This window comes from Papaver somniferum, chromosome 4, assembly GCF_003573695.1.
Source record: "Papaver somniferum cultivar HN1 chromosome 4, ASM357369v1, whole genome shotgun sequence".
Classification (NCBI taxonomy): Eukaryota; Viridiplantae; Streptophyta; class Magnoliopsida; order Ranunculales; family Papaveraceae; genus Papaver; species Papaver somniferum.
In genome coordinates this window covers 17,850,161-17,869,593 of record NC_039361.1, presented here as the reverse complement: position 1 = coordinate 17,869,593, position 19,433 = coordinate 17,850,161, and the positions used below count along the sequence as shown (strand labels likewise).

General features: G+C 35.1%; 1 pseudogene; it reads left to right on the top strand.

Moving 5' to 3' along the window:
• Nucleotides 1-13,234: 13,234 nt before the first annotated feature.
• LOC113273577 lies at nucleotides 13,235-16,924 on the top strand (annotated as a pseudogene).
• The last annotated feature ends 2,509 nt before the right edge of the window (nucleotides 16,925-19,433 follow it).

Sequence of the window (19,433 nt, the reverse complement as noted above, 5' to 3'; positions counted from 1 at the left end):
AACATTCTTCGCGGCTTCCTTGTGTGATTCCTCTTGGCTTCCACCACTTTTCTGCTCTTTTTGCTCCGCTATTCATCCAAACTTTATTTATTACCTAAAAATGCAAAATTAGTTAATAAAAATATTTATTCTTGAAAACAAAGAAAATACAGAATATGGGATAAAATGTAGAATTAATGCACAAAAGATGAGTTAAATGCCAAGAAAAATATATTGAAATATGCACTTTTTAGGACTCATCAAGTATCGTAATCGATCACAATTAAAATGGACGTATCTATTAGAATTGAATACGTACTACTTGTGTAATTCTATAATAAAGATATACAAATAAATGCGGAAAATGAAAAACACAAGACACCAGAAGTTTTATTAACGAGAAAATCGCAGCTGCAGAAAAACCCCCGCACCTCGTCTAGATTTGAACACTGATCAAATGTATTAAGACGATACAAACACTAGCCTACTATCAACCTTTAGACTGGAAAGTTGTTGAGACCGAATCAACCCTATAAGAAATTCAGCTGCAGGCGTGCTCCTTACGTGTCTTGAACCTCGCAAGGATTTACACAATTGATTCCCTTATCTGATGTCCTTTACATCCTAAGAGTTGCTTCATACTAAGTAAAATTTTTGATAGCAATCTTCCTCTAACAGATAAGCCTATTTGATTTCGCTTTAGATCAAAGATCACGATATGGAAATCTGTTTACATTAGACAAATTTAGCAAACTTCACAAATATGGAACACTTACACTCGGTTAGCTGAGAAGCCTGGATTCTTAACCACCACTCTAGAAAAATCGTGAACTAATCAATTAAGAATAGTTTTCATATACCTATATTTAGGAACCACAAAGTCTGAGACGAAGAAAACTTTGTGATTTCTATCTATCTCGATCCTGAGAGATATCACTAAGACCTCAATAACAAAAGTCCAAGCTCCAGATACATGAACTATCAAGCTAAAGATAGTCGGTCCTGGCTTCAAGAATCCCAAAATGTAGTCTTTCAGTTGTTTACCTAATTATGTTTCTCATAGGAAACTTAGATCAACAGAGTAAGACTCTAACAATTAACTATGACAAAGAAGTTTCGGGGTTTAACTTCCCAGTTGAATGAGTCTCTCTATTTATAGATGCCCAAGACTGAGGGTTGTTTATAGTTCAAGCTAATATAACTTGATATTCAAGCAAACACTTTCTCTGTTTATATGAAACTCTAATTAGGGTTTCAAGTAAGCATGTGAGAAGTTTGTCTTGAAATCACAGAATAATATACATTATAATCCGGGTTCATGAACCGTGTATAATGGTAGTTCTTGGAAAATATGCCTTTTGAACTAGAAAGCAATGTCGTTTTTATTTAAACACTTAAGATTTTAATTATGATGCACATACACAAGGTGTTTTAATGATAAATGATGTCCTAGAGGTGTTTATGAGAGTCATAACAATTCTAAACAAGTTTATAAAAATTTTCTTTGAGCATCTGCTAATATTCACTGGGACGGTTAGTAAAACAGTTCGTGAACCGCTAGCCAGTTCGTGAATTCAGGGTTCTACAATTCGTGAACCGGGTTTGATAGAATTTTAACCTATATGTGAAATAACCATAATCGCACGACGTCTACAATGTAGAAGTGGCAAATACGGGTCGAACCCACATGTAATGTGAAAATACTACTACTAACTAATACCAATAACTAACTAATTAAATCCAATACTTCCGAAATCTAAGGAACTATGAAAGAATAATAATAGAAAAATGTAACGAAAGATGTGAGAATCGGTAACCATGGTTTTAGGCTATCCACCGCTACTTCTATTTAATTACAGAAAAGAAACACAATCATGAATGTATGTTTCTCTTCCGTTCTATTCACATCACCTATTATAAGCATATAGTCGCAAATGTCACTAGTATACTGTATACATAAGCATATCACATCAAAAGATTAAACCCAAGCTGCACTATCAAATTGTATTAACGAAAGTCATACGAAATAAATATTAGTTTACAAATATTATTTGGCAATTCTAAGCATAACCCATTACAAAAATTAACCCAAACATGGCCTATCAAATAATTAGTCAAACGTATTTGTAAAACTATCAATTACGCACATAAGTTTTTAAAATCGGTAAAGCAACATCTTATTTTCCGATCAATCAATAAAACATATTAAGGAATTGATCTATTCAATATAATGGTTTATTACTATAAAATTCAACTCAAAGTAGCCTAATAACCCAAGTAGTTTCGACTAGAGGCGAAGCTATTAGAGAGATGGATGGGTCACTGAACCCACCTAATTTTTCAGTAAATATCAATCATGTATTAGTAATCTATCCACTATCTAGTACTAGTCTCATGCTCGTCTATTGGTGGGTACACCTACTCGACTACCACCCATATATAGCTTCCATACAATCAAGTAACACTTGTCATATTTCTGTATAATTAGATTACAATCGTCCATTTTTTTGTTATGCTAATAGCATATCTATGACTATTAGAGTGATAATCCAAACCATTTCCAATTGGCTATTACAGTTATCCATTCTTATTAAAAAATTACTTCTTTAAATTCCAAGACTAATAAAAAGTTTATAATTTGTTAATTTTTAGCTAATATGATTAATGTAATGTAAATATGATATTAACATTTTCGTTTAATGTTTATATTGAGATTACTAGTTATTGTTAATTCACATGTTTCTTATCACTTTATATTAAAATTACTCAATTTTAATCTTCGAATTAATTTTCGCCCTAAGAGAATTAAAAATACATTATTTTCTTTAGTAAGTACGAGGAAGTAAGTATTACAAAGAGTTAGGAGATGCATGTCTAGTTATTGTTACTTCACATGTTTCTTATCACTTTATATTAAAATTACTCAATTTTTATCTTCGAATTCAATTTCGCCATATGAGAATTAAAAATTGGCTTTCCTTTATATACTCCCCACTAGTGATACCCCTAACTGTTAGTTATGTTAGTTGCGATTCTATTACTATGAAAAACATAAAATTATTCAATTTTTTTTTATAGTTATACCCCCTCTCTCTTCTCAAAATTTTGTTATATTTACGTATAATTAGGGCACATATCATATAGCCATTGAATAACGGTGAAAGAAAATTATTGATTATCATAGAATAAATTGCAATCCGGGGGGAAAAACTATTTTGGGAAAAAAAGGCAAGTGCCCGAATCTCGAACATCAAGCAATGAAATCGAATTAGGTCTCTTGTGGGATCAACTGACAGTTGGTTTATCATGGAAGGAATCATCACAATTGAAACAAAAACCAAAACAAACAAGTAACTTAAACATTAGACTGATGGCGGATCGATTCATTGGTATACCTACTGATGCCAGGATCAATTCATTAGTAGTACATCAAAGGTTTGATTTCCATGACTGATATTGAAAAGACTAATGCATGCAATATTCAATCTAAAACAATCCAAATGTCACAGAAAAAGACGTTAAAATATATGATCACATTGTCCACTTTTAGCTTCCGATCTTATATGGCCATAGCCTCTTATAACTAAGATAAGTGAGGGTTGGGGTATTTACATCAATGATCAATAGGATTAAAAGTTAGAACTGAACTTTGTGTTCAAAATATTGCTAATGGTTGGTGCGATCGTGTGGGTCATGCGATAAAATCTATTTTCTTTTGTTTTTTTAATTCAACATTAAACGCAGTGCGTTCTTTTCAAATTGATCTGTTATGACTCGAAAAAAAATTGAAGTGATCATACTTAGGCGGAGTTGTTTATCATACAACAAAAGACTTTGAACGATGAATCTAACATTCAAAATCAAGTATCTAACTTCATGCGAGTGAGGGTTTTCTACTGACTTTGTACATATCTCTTTCTCATCCGTGATTTTTTTTTTTTAATAACCTATATCACGATGTATATAAAGTTAACACATTTCATGGGTAGGTAGATAAACAAGGATGGTACAGAGATAATGGGATATCGTTAGTATTTTTAGGAGGTATATAAAAGAATGCCCATAAAAATACATTGTTTTCTTTGAAGGTACGAAGAGGTATGTATTAGGAGATGCATTTCTTTTATTTTAATTTTTTTTCTGTATTTTCCATAATTTGTGGATTAACTTTTTTAAGAATCTCCTCTATTTTAACAATTTTTTCTTTTATATTGTGTGATGCAAACTATTATGACTTGTTTATAGAAAGAACATCAATTAAATTGCAAAAAAAGAAGAAAAAAAAATCTATACAATGCTCCACCCAACCAAATATTTCTGCTTCCCCACTGATTTCAACCATAGACCTAATTACAAAAATTTAGCAAGACATGGCTTTTTCAAAAATCAAGAAATAAAACTAGCTAAATAAAACGAGGACAAAACTTCAAACCCCTCTTTTCTGTTTTCCGCTCTGTAGCCGCATCCCCCAGTTGAGTTTCTCTCACTGATAACATCTCGATATTGTTGTGAGGAAGTCCAATTACTACCTAGCAGTGTCAAGGCCCAATGCACCGATATCCAAATCCAACTCCTTCCTAAACTGACCACATCACTACTCTATTCCTGACCATCTTAATTCCTGCACCCACCAATTTCTGTCCATCTCAGAACCTAAACAGCTACCATTAGCCAGCTCCAAAATTAGCTCGAGCACAACACCATCTTCAAACCTCCTCATTATAGTAGCTTGACCCCAGATTAGGCCATCTCATTCGAACCAAAACTTGCACCACCAGCTCCGTGATTGTCATATACTCGAATTGTTTCAAGAATTCTCATACAACAAGCTATCTTTCACGACTTGTACCCATCCTTCCCTGTTCCGGACTCACTCCACTCGAACCCTCTAAACTAAATTGTCAAGTCATGAACGATAAATTGTTTCAGCAAGATCGAAACAATTTTTTCGAACCCTCTAAACTCAATCTCTTGTGACAATCTAGAGGTAAGGCAACATGCCATTCCGTATATTAGACAAGAATCCATAAAAAAATGTCTAGCAATCTATATTAATATTGTTATAATTAAAATTATCTTAGTGATTAATGATTAATATTGTAAAGAAAAATTAAAATTGTTAAGGAACACTGAGAAAAATCGGAACTTGCTGTTGTTTACTGCAGTGAATGATTATACATCCATGCTTTCTTTCTTTTTTTCATCAGAATCCTTGTTTCTTTGTACCTAATTATTCGTGGCAAAACAAAGCTCATTTGTATTTGCATTTCTGAAACACCAATCTGCAACTTAGTTCCGATCTCCATGTTGTATTTGCGAACCAATGAATTCCAATTAGAGCCAATCAAGACTGGTAGGCCCTCACCTTGGCCCTCATCTACAGTAACCAACACCAAATCTTGAAATCAATTTCTGATTTGGTTCCATCTGGCTCAACCAATGTAACTCTGAATTCCTTCTTCTCCTTGCTATTACTCATCTGACCCTGCAAAACCCAGTATTTTCTATGCTCGGCAGGCGTCAGAAGATCTCTCACTGCTTGAGATATAAATATCCTTCCTTGTCGGGGTGAAACATCGCTCCTACGTAGAGTCTTCTCGAACAACCAATATACTGGTTTTGTGCCACCAATTTCCATAACAGATATCCGCATGACTTCAGGAATATCTGGAGGTAGTGGTGGTGGTTGGTTCATCGCCATTGCCTGATTATAAAAATAGCATAAAATTGAAAAACAATACATGTACAAATAATTTAGGTTCTAACTAACAATCATTATTGTACATTACAGTTAGAGATGATGAAAATCCATTGGTAATGACCTCCTAAAAATATCACTGTTAATCTGGCATGATCACGCCAAATTGTTTTTTATATCGTACCGTAATTTCGTTGTAACATGATTTCTCTTTAGAAAAGATCTAATGAACTAATCTTAAAAATACCTATAGCTTGCTTTTCCTCCTCAGAAGATAAAGACAATCAACACATGAGCTATTTTTTCTTTAACATGAACTACTTCGGAAGATCGAAGATAAAGAAAATCAATACAAATGGGTCGAGCTACATAACGCACATCAGTGAGTAACAACAACACACAATGTGCGTATCCTTAAACTATCACACAATGATTTGCATCTCTGTAATACAAATTTGACGGCTTAGCTAGAATTGCGTTGCAAAATAAATATAATATGAAGAAGCAGATATATCAAGAAATTGCTGCTTCAAAAAAAAAAAAAAACAACAAGAAATTGCTTTAAAAGAAGAAATATCTGGAAACAAAAGAAAAGAAAAAAGAAAAAAAAAGTTACCATTTTTATGCAATCAACGGACAATTTGGCCGAGTAAATCTTTTTGTAGAGCACCGTATAAGAGAAGAAGCTAAGTTAAGAGAACGAGGTCTAACTCTCCATAGTATTTACAGTTGAAGCAATTTCCTTATTTGTAATGCTTTCTTAATACGAGTTTAACAAGAACTAAGCTAACTTGGGATTAGCCTAGGTGGCAGGGGTTGAACTCCTAAGTAATCAATGTTCTAAGGAAAGATGGTGTCTATATATGATAGACAAAGGACGGCGGAAATTATTTCTAAGCTCGACAGCTAAGATACAATTAATGGACAGATCTTGTAAAAAACAAGATGTCAATGGATCCGTTTTCTTAGTTATAAAATAAGTAGTTTGCACAACTATTGTTTTCAGTCTTAATGTTTTTTTATTTATAGAATCTCCACTTCATAACACGGTTGAATTCTTTTGGTTGCAAAAAAAAATCGTTAACTCGTACCTTGGGTTAGATGACATCATAACACATCAAACATTTTTTTTAAGGCAAAGAATAAAATTTATTAAAAAGATTCTTTATCACTAAAGAGTGATATAAAGACCTGATAAACGTTACATGGATGTGGAGATAACAACATCCCAATAACACATAAGACTAGAAAGAGTGAGACCAGCAAAAATATCTGAATGCATAGCCCAATTGTATAATAATGCTTTAACTTCCATGAGAATCTTCTTAGTGTGTCTACTCAAATTATTGTAAAGTATGTTATTCCTTTCTCTCCACATACTCCACCAAATAGACAGCCCTAAAGATGTTTGATCCTCTTCTTACTTTTCTTATTATTCCACCCCACAAAGTTTTTCTAATATCATTTGCAAAAACCGATCTGATTCCAAAACTAAGCAAGAAATAAGACCATACCTCAAAAATTGTTTTGTAATGCAAAAATAGATGAGGATTGGTTTCCTCATGAACGCCACACAACAAACAGTTAATGTTCTGCACTATACCTGCCTTGTATAAATAATCGTATGTTGGGGCCCCATTATACCAGAAAATCCAAACTAAAAATGAGACTTTAAGTGGTACGTACCTTAGAATTCCAAAATTGTTTATCTTGTGAAAGAATCAAAGCCTTCTATTTCTAGAGCCTTGCAAAAATATCATCTTTATATAAATTGTACCTTACAATTATATAAATGGTACCTTATAAAAGCTTTATTATTATTGAATCATCTTTACATAAGTGACAGGGAGATGCTGTCATGAATTGCACAAGTTGGTAATAGTGGCTTACTGGATTTAAGATAAGATTTCATTGAGAAAAAGAGGGAAGATGGCGATCCATAAATATAAATATTACCCTTAGAGCGTCCACAGTGGTGCGAGCATAACTAAAGACCAAAGACTAAAAAAAAAGATCAAATTTGGGTTTAGTCCGTCCTGTGACGTAGCGGGTGACGAGTAAATTTGGTCGCGCGTTGATATAAAGTCCGTTTCATCGTCCAGCGTAGATAAAGATTACGCCTGGCATGGGGCGTTGATAAAGATAACGCCTGGTATGGGGAGTTGATAAAGACAACGCCTGTATGGGGCGTGAACTATAGCAACGCCTGGTGTGTGGGACGGAGATTATACGTTCGCCCGGGTTCAAAAAAAAAAAAATGGGGCGTTGATAAAGACAACGCCCCAACCAAAGTTTTGTAAACTTTTCAAATTTGGGTTCATGACTATATCAACGCCCCATTCAAATTTGGTGTCCGGCGTTGATTATACCAACGCCCCATCCAGGCGGACATTATACCAACGCCCCATGCCAGGCGTTGATTATACCAACGCCCCATCCAGGCGGACATTATACTAACGCCCTGCATCAGGCGTTAACTTTACCAACGCGCGGCTACAGGCGGACATTATACCAACGCCCGTCGGGTAGGCGGACATTATATAAACGTCCGACTATATTTGGATTTGGTCTTAATCGCCGACCAAATTTGGTCCGAGTTTTACTCTTTGGTCAAATTTTGATCGATGGTCCGTCCCATTACGCCAGCCCACTCGACACCAAATTTGGGTTTAGTCGTCCAATACAGTTGCTCTTAGAGCATAATAGGGTGAATTTGTTTTACTCAACCCATAAAGAATTAAACGAATATAACAAATATTGATTGGTGTAGTTGGGTCAGGATTTAAAAGGAGAATTGGTAAAATCTACGCACATGTTGGTTAAAGCAACTAATACGACAAAACCATGATCCTTTGCAAAAAGTACAAGGATGCTCGATAGGATTGTTAAATGTGAAAAATACTAGAACCCCCTATTATATGGGTTCAATATATAGAAGCCCCATTAAATGGATCATTCACTGTCAATTCCATACTTTAGGAAAATGATATTGCTAGGCCCAAAATATCAATTTTTCTTCAGATCTGACCCATAATTAATTATTACAGATTTTGATAATGACAATATTACCCTTTAGTATATATACAAGAGAAATATCATAAGATATTTTCATTTCTTTATTCCATTTCTCTCTCTTCTTCGTTCGCTCTCTCTCAAGCTCTTCATTTCTGATTTTTTTTCTCTCTCTCCAGTTCTTTCAGAAACACATTTTAGGGTTCTAAATTGATTTTGAGCAGAGACAATCGATTGATGTAATCGATTAATTTCGTGATTTCCAGTTTGATTAAATTTAGGTTTGAATCGATTAATTTCGATAAAAACGCCGTTGTTGTTGTAACCTCTTTGTTCTTGGTTTGTTCTCTGAAATTGGAAAGATCCAAGAGTTTGAACAAGTGTTGTAATCGATGAAGACGATAGAGATCATAAATCCACCACCAAAAGAAGGAGGAGCATCAATTGCAGTTGAAAACATAAATCCAAGAAACAGATTTCAATAACTGATCTGCAGCTTCAACACGAATTCATCAACAAGCTAAGTATACAGGTAAGTATCCTTCTCTTTGTGATGATGCTTCAATTGAGAATTTTTAGTTGATTTAAGTCAGAATTTTTTTCTTCAGAAAAGTATATTAGGGTTTTAGAAACCTAAATCTTTAGATGCTTCTCAATTTACTTATATGAATCGAAATCAGAGCTTAGATTTACAATTATCCGCTTACTTTGGTTGTTTTAATGTAAACTTTTTGAAAAAATTTGAACAAATTCTCGGATCTGTTCTTCGTTAAATTCGTTGTATGTATTTATATCTAGTTTCAATCTATCTGTTGATGTTGATGAGAATGGTTTTGATTATTCATCTACGGGTGAAGCTTGGATAGGTCGTAATTCATTTTGAATCTGTTTGGAGTTGATGTGTACATGCAAGTTAGGGTTCGATTTGGTCTTTATTGATTTTGAAATCAAGAAAAGAAGATGGTGTCGTTACTGATGTTACTAGAGTTGTAATGGAATTTGGAGATACATTGAAGAACAAATAAAAGATGGATGGAATGACACTAAGGTTTTGATCTTGGATTTGGTGTTGAGTAGAAGCCTTGAAGAATTGTTACAGTTGGTGGATGCAAAGAAGAGAAGATTGATTTCCTGAGGTTTGTGCTTGTACTTGATGTGTTTCGCTTCCATTTATAACTTGTTCAAGTTTGTATTGTTGGAACTGAATGTAATTGTTGCCAAATGTAGGTGGCGAAGATTGTTGCAGACTGTATGCATAATTATCTGCTCTTTGAGCACTTGTTGCAAGTTCATATTATTCCAACAGAGAAACTTCATCCTAAACTGTAAGCAATTCTTCCGATTTATTTGGTATTGGCTGTAAAACAAGATGTTGTGATGGGTATGAAGCTTTTACCTTGTGCATTAAGAGTCATGACCTATGAGGTCTGGATCCTTATTTTGTTTTGAGATATTCGTTCTTGATACTATTATTTGCGCGCATAACGGATATTATAGGAATCTGTCCATCTTCGTTTTCAGCATACCCAGTTTCGAATGCTGGCTGTTTGTAAGACACTTGTATTAGACCTTTAATATGCTAACATATGAGAACTACTTTTGTTTGTCATTTACTTGGAATTTTTTCCTCTGTATTGAGATTGAGAAATAAGGATAACTAGTTATACTTAGATGAAGTGTTTACAACATTGAGAGCTCAACCCATGACCTGGGTCCTGTGTCGTTAGACATCTTAATACTACCAATGCATGTGAAAATATCTTATTGGTGAAAATGAGAGAAGAAGCTTGGAATTCGGTTGTTGTTGTTGTTGTTGTTGTCTTGCAATGTTGAAATGTGTTATTGTATTGTCACACACAACTTTGTTTGCCTGTCTTTATGACCATCGCCCATGCCATATCTGGTTACCCCATAAGTGTTATTCCCAAGCAAGAGTCTTAGTATGACTTTCAGCATTATCATGATCTGTCGATTCTTATATTAGCAAGGCCCTTCTTTGGGTTGAACCAATAATGTTCTTGAGTTACTGGAAAGCCTGCTAATCTTGTGGTATTCTTTTATAGATGGTATGGTGTAATCCAGAATACAAGCCGTTGAACTGGACTCAAATTGAACGCAACCACCATAACAAGGTATTGTAATTTTGAACTACACATTGTTGACAGCAAGTACTAGTATCCAACGAAGCTTAACACCACCAAAGCAGACTTCACACTGTATTTTCATGTCACTCTTAACGCTTTATCATAATTTGTGTACATGAAAGAAAATTGGAAGAACATAGAAAATTGGTGGAGGGAATCATGAAGCGAGACATGAAACGACGACTGAAGATAGAGGTTGCTGGTATTGGTTACGAATGCCCAAAAATTGTAAGAATCACTTTATTCGCTTTGCTAGTTTTTTTCTTTCTCATTTTGCTTTTCACTGGGATTAATAGATCAATAGGTTACTTCACTGATCTAGTACTCTATTTTCCTATTGCATGGTAAATTAAAGTAAATTAGACTCGCCTCCAATGACAGTTTGCACATTTAACTAGCATTGGCAGACTATATATGTGTAACTAGTAGTTACACATCTAATCAAATGTGTAACTTCTAGGTACACAAGCTAAATGAATGTGTATCTACTAGTTACACATGATGATTGTATGTGTAACTTATGCTAATATGCATGTGTAACTATTGTTTACATGTGTAACTACTGATTACACATGCATTTTGTTTTCCTGGGTTCATATCTATACCCTGCTGAATCAGTTGTGTGATCATTTTTTGCGATATTAATGTGCTAGCACAAGGTTCCCAGGTGTTTGTATTATTCTGCCAGTATAATTACTGTCTGAAGCTTTACTTTCTGTTGCTTAAAATGTCCTTCGTCATCGATAGTATGAAAATGGCTTAGGTACATCTAGACTAGCGCTGTAAAACGTCTTTCTGTTAATACAGTGCTAACAACGTCTTTCTGCTAAAGCAGTGATATCTTAATTAAGAGCTTATCATTCACTTGCAAGGTTAACTGTATTATTTTATGACTGGTAATTGCTTGATAGTCACCTCTCGTTTTTGCTAGTGTTATTCATTTAGAGATGAATTTGCTGATTTTATGTTGACATATCTAAGTCAGATGCATGTGTAACTCCTAGTTACATAATTCAGATGCATGTGTATCTGCAAGTTACACATGTTAATTAGATGTGTAACTTTTACTTACACATACTGATTTTGGGTACACATATCAATATGTATGTGTAACTCCTAGTTACACTAGTCATATGCATGTGTAACTGCTAGCTACACTAGCCAGATGAATGTGTATCTCCTAGTTACACATGTTATATGCATGTGTAACTCTCAGTTACACAATTCAGATGCATGTGTAACCGCTAGCTACACTAGTCAGATGCTTGTGAAACTGAAATATACATTGTTTTATGTACTGTTCATTTTAATCGTATAAATACTGATTGCTTGTTGTTATATTTCAGGTTTTAGATAACTTCATAAAAGCTAATTGCTTAAACGTGGTAATGGTCTCGCTGGAACTGGAGTTGACGCTGAATACACAAGTCAGATGCATGTGTAACTCTCAGTTACACTAGATAGACACATATGTCACTCTCAATTACACTAAACAGATGCGTGTGTAACTTCTAGTTACACATGCTAAGAAATTATTGTAAATGAATATTAAAGTAATAACTTTTTTTTTTGTGTTTTTTTTTGATGTCTATTTATTTGCATATATATACAAGTGTAACTTTGCATTACACATATCATAAGGATGTGTAACTTCTGGTTACACATGCCATATGCATGTGTAACTTCTGTTTACACCTTCGAACTGTATTTTAATAATTTCGGGCCTAGATTTAATAATTTTGGGCCTAGATTTAAATTTTATTTAATTATGGGCTTGACAATATGCATAAGGGTATCAAGGTCTTTTAAAAACTCGGGGCCTAGATTTAAACTTTTTTTAATTAAGGGCCTCATATTATGGGTTATCCATGAGTTGGGCCTGAGCCTAATTTCCCCTTGTTAAATTTCCCATTTCTTTCGGTTCTTGCTACAGCCGGGATAATAAGGACTGATTCGCATTTGGGACAAGATGTGGCATAATTTGAATGGTAGAGAGTGAGGAGTGACTCTCTCATTGAGATTGACAACGGGGTGGAGAGGGGAACGATTAAATGTCCGGATTATCATCCGAGATTTGGCCCATATTATTTGCCCATATTATTCCGCATGTCGTCTACAAAGTGACACACGTAGCACAGTTACACCTCCTTTACTCTTTAACTTTCCCAGTTTCCCACCACTATTCAACGGTGAGGGTTTTGACTTTCACGTCGCTTCAAAAGTAAATTCTATATACAGAAAGGCTCATATATTCTATTTATGTAATTGTCATCAAGATTTTCCCGTTCTATAAATTAGCGGTTGAGCTTTTCACTGTGCTCTTGATTGTCAGATCTTCTATCTACTTCAATCTTCACTTCCCTAAAATCGTTTCCTTATGAAAACCCAAGTAAATCAAACAATGAGTGATTCTAGGGTTTCTCTTGAAACTCCCCCAAGACCATTAGCTGGGATCATTACCAAGATCCATGTTGAGAACTTCATGTGTCACACTAACATGGAGATTCATCTTGGTGATGGCGTATTTTATCACCGGTCAGAATGGAAGTAAGTTAATTAATCCTTGTTCATGTTATTTTGTTTACTATTCACTGAAATTCCACTTATTTTGTTTGATTGTGAAGTTTTTACATTCTTTTTTGGGGATTTTTACCTTAGATAACTTTGGATTATGGGCACTAAATTTATCTGTTAATTAAAGTCTAAAAATGTCTCATGGATTAGTTGGTTCATATGGCACATATGTTACAAATTAGGTTTAGATTTGTCCTCTGATGGTCCTTGAGCAAAACATTAGGTTCAGGCCTATTTAATTTATACTCGAATTACAGAATGCATGTATGCTAAGTTCTTTTTGTGGTAATTTCAGGTGGAAAGAGTGCTATTTTGACTGCATTATGTGTTGCATTTGGGGTACGAGCAAAAGAAACACAAAGGGCTGCAAAATTGAAAGATTTTATAAAGACTGGTTGCAGCTATGCTCTTGTTAGAGTTGAAATTAAGAATCAAGGCGAAGAGGCTTTTGAACCGGAGATATATGGTGATGTTATTGTTGTTGAACGCCAAATTAGAGACTCTGGGAGCAATACTACTGTCTTGAAAAACCATCGGGGTGTAACTATTGGTAAGACTAAAGATGTTCTGAAAGAACTTGTAGAACATTTTAATATTGATGTCGAGATCCTTGTGTAATCATGAGTCAAGATAAAAGCCGTGAGTTCTTGCATTCTGGGAATGACAAGGATAAGTTTAAGTTCTTTTACAAGGCTACGTTACTTGAACAAGTGCATGGTCTACTGGATGATATAGGCATTCAGCTAGAGAGTGTCTCGGTGCTGGTTGATGAATGTGAATCTTCCGTTAGACCCATTATTAAAGAACTCGATGTGTTGAAATTGAAGATTGAAAGCATGGAACATGTTGATGAATTACATCATGAGATGCAACAGGTTCGTAAGAAACTGGCATGGTTATTGGTATATGAGGGTGACAGGAAAATCCAGGAACAAGCTTCTACGATTGAAAAATTAAAAGAACGAATACCTAAGTGCCAAGCGAAAAGTGATCAGTGGACGGATACGGTGGTGGCACTGAAAGACCAATTTGAAAAAAAGAAAAGAGAAATTGATTGTATTCTGGAAAAGATGCCAGAATCTGCAAGAAAGATGGACGAGTTGCAACAAGATCTTACTCTGGCTACAAAAGAGAGGTATGAGCTTGAAGAGAAACACACTCACACATCTAACCATATTCTAGAATTGGGTAAGCGTGCCAGCTCGCTTGAGAAACAAATTAATGAGTTGCAAGAGCAACATGTCAGAAACACTGAGGCCGAAGGAAATGAGGTAGAGGAGAAACTGAAGGCCCTGCAAGAGGATTTTGATGCTGCTACAAGAATTATTGCTGAATTAAAGGTAGAAGAGCTTACTGTAACTGAAAATGTTTCAATGACTATGCAGAGAATCAATCAAATTGCTTCTGACATTAAAGAAGGTGAGCGTAACCACAGGAAGATCATTTCTCATATAAGTAAGCTTCGACTAAGTAGTACAAACAAGGTGACAGCCTTTGGAGGAGAGAAAGTGCTTCAACTTTTACGTTCTATAGAGAGACGCCACAGAGAATTCACAATACCTCCGATTGGTCCTATCGGGGCTCACCTCAATCTAGTTAATGGTGACAGCTGGGCATATGCTGTTGAAGCTGCAATTGGATGGATGCTAAATGCTTTCATTGTGATGAATCATGGAGATTTTCAATGTTTACGAGAATGTGCTAAGGAAGCTGGCTACAAGGCCTGGCACAAACTTAACATTATCATTTATGACTTTTCAATACCATTGTTGAATATTCCGAGTCACAAGCTTCCCCAAACTAGTCATCCAACTGTTCTTTCGGTCATACATTCGGAAAATCATACTGTAATGAATGTCTTGGTGGATAAAGGTAGTGCTGAGAGACAAGTGCTTGTTAGTGATTATAAAGCGGGAAAATCTGTGGCCTTTGACCAGAGGATATCAAATCTGAAGGAGGTTTTCACAGAAGATGGGACAAATATGTACACCCGCGGTTCAGTTCAGAGCATTCATCATCCAGACAAAAAGATAATATCTGGTCGACTATGCGGTTCTTTTGCTGGTGAAATTGACCATTCTGAAAAGGAAGCATCAAAGGTGCAGAATGAAGTGAAACAAGGTCAAGCGATAAAGAGAAATGCGGAGTCTGACCTTGAAAGCTTGCAGGGAAGATTAAACACTATAAAAAGGCGGCGTCTAAATATCGAGCTGGATTCCACGTCAAAGGAATTTAATTTGCAATCTTTGAAGAATTTGTGCAATTCATATGCCTCGGAGGCTAATTCATTGTCTGCTCCTAATGTTGATGAGCTTCAGGAGGAAATCTTGAAAATCCAGGGGGAGATAAAGGCAAAGGAAATGATCTTAGAAGATTTGCAAGCGAGGATGAAGGACGCTGAGGAAAAGATCAAAAATTTGAAAGTGTCAGTTCAAAACCTAAGTGAGTTGGCCAAAGGGGAATCTAAAGCCTACGATGAAGCCGAAAAAGAGCTAATTGCTATTACTGATAACCTGTCCAAAGCAGAAACAAAGGCGTCCGGATATGAAGAGATCATGCATAATAAGGTTCTTCAGGAGATCAAAGACGCAGAAGCTACACACCAGGAACTTTTGCTGAACCATCCAGAGAAGCTTAAGACGGCATCCCTCATTTGTCCTGAGAGTGAAGTCGAATCTTTGGGAGGGTGCAGAGGGAGTACGCCTGAGGAACTCAGGGCCCGTTTAAATAGACTACGTCAGAGACATCAACGAGAGAGCCAGATACATTCAGAATCGCTTGATGATTTGAGATCATTATATGAGAAGAAAGAGAGCAAAATATTGAGAAAGAGAAAAACTTATGAAGCTTTACGCGGCATGTTGAACTCATGTCAGAGCGCCCTTGAAATGCGTATAACCAAATTCAAGAAAAATGCTCATTATTTGAAGAGTGAGTTGACCTGGCAATTTAACAATAATCTGAGTAACAAAGGAATAAGTGGACACATCAAGGTTAATTACAACGAGAAGACTCTCTCGCTCGAAGTGAAGATGCCACAAGATGCATCGAAAGACAAAGTTTGTGATGCTAGAGGGCTGTCAGGTGGGGAGCGCTCTTTCTCTACTTTATGCTTCACATTAGCTATTCATGGAATGACTGAAGCTCCGTTTCGAGCAATGGATGAATTCGATGTGTACATGGATGCTGTTAGTAGGAAGATTAGCTTGGAGACTCTTGTGGAGTTTGCGCTGGAACAAGGCTCCCAATGGATATTCATTACCCCTCATGATATCAGCACTATAACATCAGGGGACAGAATTAAAAAGCAGCAGATGCCTGCTCCTCGTTCTTGATTTCCTGGAGGCCGTGCATCATTAATCAAGATCTGGCAACAGCAGAAAGCATAGTACAAGAACAAGCGCAGTCTAAAAGGCCAGGTCTTGGGTCGAATTCTAGTACTGATGTTCAGCAGCTGAGTAAACACAATAACTAAGGTTTTTGTAAGCTTGTTGACATTGAATTAGTTTATTTTGTTTTGGAGCTTAAAATTTTGCTGTACAAACGACATTGCAAAATTTAGAATGAATTTAATCTTGATTTGTTTACTTCTTAAGAGCAGAAAGTTTCGAATGAGCATTATTGTCACATGTTTCATTAGAAGGCCGTGAAGATAGTTGCACTGCGGCCAGCAATAGGCCTTCACATGAAGCGTATTGGAGAAGGATCCAAAATCTTCATAACAAAAAAGTCTAGCAATCTATATTAATGTACTTGTAAGATTATGGTCCAACCAGAAAACAATTAAAAATTACTTAGAAAAGATTGATAAAATTTACGAAAAACCGCAACTTGCTGTTGTTGGCTGCAGATGCTAGTTGGCATATGCAAACCATGTTTATCTTCCATGCTTTCTTTTATACCTTGTTATTCATGGCAAAACAAAGCTCGTTTGTGTCTGCGTTTCTGAAACACCAAAACTGCAACTTAGTTCCGGCTTCCAATTTGTATTTGCTAACCAATAAATTCCAATTAGAGCCGGTCAAGACTGGTTGACCCTCACCCACAACTGGTTTACCACTACGCAGACTACCCCAAATCTTGAAACTAGGAATTACCAATAGGTACCATTATAGTGTTCTTAGTTAGTGTCAGGTCCACCCATTAAAGCCCACTAATCAGAGGTCCATAATTAAGAGAAAACATGAAAATGGACCAAATTTTTTAAGCCAGGTCCTGTACACGTGCGACACAAATTGTACGAAATTTCTAAATACCTAAACTACCCTTCCAATCCTACATATATTAAAGCAGTCTATTTCAAAATTTCTAAAAAAAATTTCAGCCGATTATTCTTGGGAAAATTCTGCTATCTTTCTTCTTCTGGATTTGGAACTAGGGTTTCTGAAGATTTCTTCTGCGATTTTTAACAGGTATGTTGCTTAATCTTTTCGTTTTCTTCTTTCTGCTACAGTTTAATGGAGATAGGTTGTGTTCTGTTTTTTTTTTTTATGATTCTTGTTCGTTTTTATTCAGTTATTTGGTTAGATTGTTAAGTTTTTAGTTTATTTTAGCTTTCGATTTGATTATCTTTCTGTTTTCTTTTCAAAATCAGTTTTGTTTTCACTTTCAGATCGTATTATCCAGCAGTACATATATGACATACTCATTGTTTGTGCTACAGTTTTTGAATCATTATAAGATTTGAATTTTGGATCATGGAGATTGGTTGTGTTCTGTTTTGTTTTTTATGAATCTTGTTCGTATTTATTAAGTTATTTGGTTAGATTGTTAAGTTTTTAGCTTATTTTAGCTTTCGATTTGATTATCTTTTTGTTCTTTTTTCAAAATCAGTTTTGTTCTCACTTTCAGATCGTATTATCCAGCAGTACATATATGACATACTCATTGTTTGTGCTACAGTTTTTGAATCATTATAAGATTAGAATTTTGGATCATGGAGATTGGTTGTGTTCTGTTTGTTTTTTATGAATCTTGTTCGTATTTATTCAGTTATTTGGTTAGATTGTTAAGTTTTTAGCTTATTTTAGCTTTCGATTTGATTATCTTTCTGTTTTCTTTTCAAAATCAGGTTTGTTTTCACTTTCAGATCGTATTATCCAGCAGTACATATATGACATACTCATTGTTTCTGCTACAGTTTTTGAATCATGTTTAAGATTTGAATTTTGGATCATGGAGATTGGTTGTGTTCTGTTTGTTTTTCATGAATCTTGTTCGTATTTATTCAGTTATTTGGTTAGATTGTTAAGTTTTTAGCTTATTTTAGCTTTCGATTTGATTATCTTTCTGTTTTCTTTTCAAAATCAGGTTTGTTTTCACTTTCAGATCGTATTATCCAGCAGTACATATATGACATACTCATTGTTTCTGCTACAGTTTTTGAATCATGTTTAAGATTTGAATTTTGGATCATGGAGATTGGCTGTGTTCTGTTTGTTTTTTATGAATCTTGTTCGTATTTATTCAGTTATTTGGTTAGATTGTTAAGTTTTTAGCTTATTTTAGCTTTCGATTTGATTATCTTTCTGTTTTCTTTTCAAAATCAGGTTTGTTCTCACTTTCAGATCGTATTATCCAGCAGTACATATATGACATACTCATTGTTTCTGCTCTTAGATTCTGTTTCTTGCATAGATCTCTCACTTTTTTTAGTTTGACCCATCAGTACGTATGTGAAATACTGTATTTTAATACTGTTACATCTTTGTCACATTTGCAGGTTCAAAACATGTCTGATGCAGAGTGTTCCAATCCAAATACCTACTGCTATGCATACATTTACTATAAGCATCATCATTTTGCTCACCTCGTTACTTTTAAGTCTAGTATTGATGACCTGAAATTTCTTATTTGTGAAAACTGGAGAACCTTGAACCCTTCTGAGATTATCATCACTTATGTTAGAATGGTGTCAAAGTGCCTGTGATTGCTGACTTTCAACTTCATGGTCTCGCTGCCTTGCATTTTTCAAAGAAATCGGCGTTCTTTGAGCTGCATGTGGATTTTCTTTCTGCTGGTGGATG